Consider the following 3,881-nt stretch of genomic DNA (forward strand, 5'->3'; position numbering starts at 1 on the left):
AGGAAGGCTAACGCTTAGCTTGTTTCTAATCTTTAGCAACAACTCGACACCGAACCGGTTTAATTCATTTATTATTTATCATTGTGGGCTTCAATAGCAACTACTTCCAATTTTCGCAAAATGAAGGTGGTCTTATACACAAAAATACTTTTTTTTCTAAAGCTACTCTCTGGGCCACTTTTGCTTCATGTTGAAGAATCTCACAGCGAGACTTTAATCGAAGGTTTTTTTGAGACTACGACTATTTTGCATCAGGTGAATGAAATGGCAATTAAATAATAGGCACTTAATTACTGGCCCCAAGAGAAACAGTGAATTTTGTTTCTTTATGAACTTCAATGTTCCCCGAAGCCAATACGACGAGAAAAAGGAGAACCAGGTGAATGTTGAGAGTGACAATAGCCAACTGAACGAGCCAGAAAGCAGCCATCAGAAAGATCTGTTGTATTTTTCTTGTGCAATGAAAATCCCTTCTTTCGGTTGTTTTTGTCACTATTTGGAACTTTGTCAAGTCTTGTGGTTAACCATATCGCTTCCCATAATTACCTTACGTGATTGACAAACAAAACTCACCTTATCATGTCAATCAATAAATACTCAGATAGACAGGTGATGGAATAAAGTTACACGTACTTCCTTAAAGACCATAAAATTTTCACAAGAAATATTGCAATAAAGGTATAAACAGAGATTGCAGACTTGGAACTAAGCGACACAATAAACTTATTTCTTTGGACGAAACGTAAAGACCATACGTCATCCGTAATTACCATTTAACTATTTTGACAACCCGTTAGCTTATTATATTACACAAATTTACTTCTTGCCATTTCATTGACTTAAAAGTAAAGTTTAAGCACGCTGTTAACATTCAGATGGAAAATTTTCCTTTTTTCACGTGAAAAAATGTAAAATTAAAATGAGACATGGCACTTAAGATTTCTTAAAGATTAATTTTAATATAAGCCAAAATGACATTTGGGACGAAACTTAAATGACAAACGTCATCGGTTATTAACATTTAACTATTCTGACAACTAGCTTATTACATTACAGAAATCTACTTTTTGCAATTTTTGGACTTAAAAGTAAAGTTTAATTTTGCTACGAAACCGTGCTGTCTACATTCAGGTGAACATTTGTCCTTTTTTCATAAAAAATGTAAAATTAAAATAAAACATAGCACGTAACGTTTCTTTGAGATTAATTTTAATGTGAGCCAAATTGACATTCTGATAGCCCATTAGCTTATTGCAAATTAAAGGTTTATTTGTTGTCATTTTGTTTATTAAAGCTGCATTTTATGAGTAAGATGTAAATTCAGTTTTACGAGCTTGAGACAAAGGAAAGAAATGACACAAAGTAGTATATTGCCATTCAGACAGAACAATCTCGCTGCCTTTTCGATATATGCATTTAAAAAAAGAAACGGAAAGGCGTAATTTTCCCTGAAATAATTTAACATCAATAACTTAGTTTTCACAGACCATTAGCCAATTTGTGTGTATTGGTTCACTTATTGATTTTAGCACTGACATTGTCATTCACGCAGAAAGGCTAGCGCTTTGCTTGTTTCTAATCCTTAAAAAGAACTGGACACCGAACTGGTTAAATTCATTTATTATCTATCATCGTGGGCGTGAATAGCAAATTCTTCCAATTTCCGCAAAAAAGGTGGTCTTATACACAAAAGTTATTTTTTTCTAAAGCTACTCTGGGGGTCAGTTTTGCTTCTACGCAATAAAAACTGAACGAAAACGCTATGTTATCTTTATTCACCACTAAATTTCCATCGGCTGAAAACGAAATGAATCTATTCACTGAAATTGACTGGAAAAAGAAAAACAAACAAAAAACAAATGGCGGGAGAAGAGTTTGCAGGAAACGGGATTCTTAAGATGACGGGAACCGGGAGAAAACGAGAAAAATTTCGCAACAATTCGTTAAATATATTTCGCAATAGATATGGGACAAAGAGGAAGGAGCCACTACAAAAAGGTACGGGAAGCGTGAGTAAAAGATACGGGAGGCGGGAGCTCGGGGGGGGGGGGGGGCACTCCCTATATGGCCTATACGGGGACGTGCCGCTGGATTGGGTATGGTTTTTGACTCCTCCGACTCTGAACAGGGTTTTATTATTTAAAGCTTCTCTGTCCTAAACAGGACCTAAACCTGTCCTAGACAGGGTATGGCTGCAAGACTGTCGTCGATTATTTACATTGTTTTCGCTTTCGCTTCAATGAAAAGCACTATTTTATTTACTGGGATCGGTGGTCGCAATTCAATGCGTCGAACATCGCATATGGGACGCATTCACAATAAAGCGTAAATGAATGTCGATGTTTTCCTTTGTACTAAATAGGGTCTTAAAATAGGGGGTGTTGTCCTACACAGGTATTTTAAGTTTTTATTGTCTTAAACAGGGTCAGGGTCCCCTATACCTAAACATAGGTCAAGTACCCCCTCCCCGGGGGGCGGGAGTTCAGACTCCCCAAGGCCCTCTCCCCCCTCCATTGCATTGAATTATATCCTCCTTTGTGTTCAATGAATTTTTTGCGTGTACAAATAATCTTTAATACGAAAAAAAAAACAATGTATAAAAGCTTGGCTTTTGTCCACAATTTCAAAGCGTTTCGCGTTCATATCGTGGTTTTGAGTCTCATGTCCTGATCGAGTGCACGTCCAAGGTTCAAGATTTGTCGCCGGAGGGAGTTAGAGAAGTTTTTTTTCGCTCTGGGGAGTTATACGGGTTTGACGCGCGTCACGTGATACGTTCTCGTCCAATAGAAAACTGTATTTCCGTTGGGGGTATAACAATGTTTCATGGTTCTCTGACGTTGCTAAGAGACTAGACTAGCCTCGCACCAGGACTTGGGACGATGAACACGTGTTGTGGTCGTATGCAGAGGCAAGTCAGTTTGAAGTGTTGCTGTGTCAGTCGCTGTTATTTACTAGCCGTTACAGTTCATGCACAGAAATTTAAGTACGAGCAGCATTTGATGTGTCTTCTTGGGAATAAGGAGAAATGATGAAACATTTGGACTAGCTAGAGTGTGTGACAATTAAAACGAACATGTTCGTTGAGTATCAGAATAAACAGGAAATTTAGCAAAGGGGGTGTTGTCATCCCGTTTCACGAACAAAGTTCAAATTCACGTGTCACGTACTCTTGAAACAGCAGAATTCACGAATCACGTGCCTTTTCTAGCTATTTTCACGCGTCACGGTCTAATTTTTGCCCTATTTTCACGCGTCACGATTTCATTTTTGGCCATTTCACGCGTCACGCATAAACTCTTTGCTACCCTCTCTGAATTGCCTTTACATCGCCTTCAGCAAAACGAAATTTAGGGAAGGAGGGGACGGTAGTGGTTGTTGAAGAAGAAAGTTTATTTGCACTGTATTTTGTATTGTATTGTATAGGAAAATCTCTCTCTGTTTAATTACTTTTAAAGTAGGTGCACATTTTGTTTGGAGGTTGTGGGGGAGGCTGGTTGCATTTATATCGGAAGAGAACATTTAAACAATACATCACAACATATCACTTTAAGAGAAACAAACCGATAGATATGCCGCAGGATATCTTCTTGGAGCCTGAAAGATGGAAAGCAGTATCACACTGCTGAGTAAAAAATATCCTGTCATCATACACAGTGCGACCTTTATGGCGGTCACCTTTGTGCACTTTCCTCAAATGTGGCTAATGAAGAAGAGAAGTCAAAGTAAAGCAGTTCTTGTTCTTTTTCGGTTTATAACATCTTCGCTGTTTTTCGTATTTAGTTTTCAAGCTTTCTTTGATTTGGTGGTTATTGTACTTAGCGTGAAAAAAAGAAAATAGAAAAAAAATGCTTCTTTAATTACTTTACCATCAACTCCAGACG

This window comes from Oculina patagonica, chromosome 6 (assembly GCF_052425735.1).
Source record: "Oculina patagonica isolate OP01 chromosome 6, crgOcupat, whole genome shotgun sequence".
NCBI lineage: Eukaryota > Metazoa > Cnidaria > Anthozoa > Scleractinia > Oculinidae > Oculina > Oculina patagonica.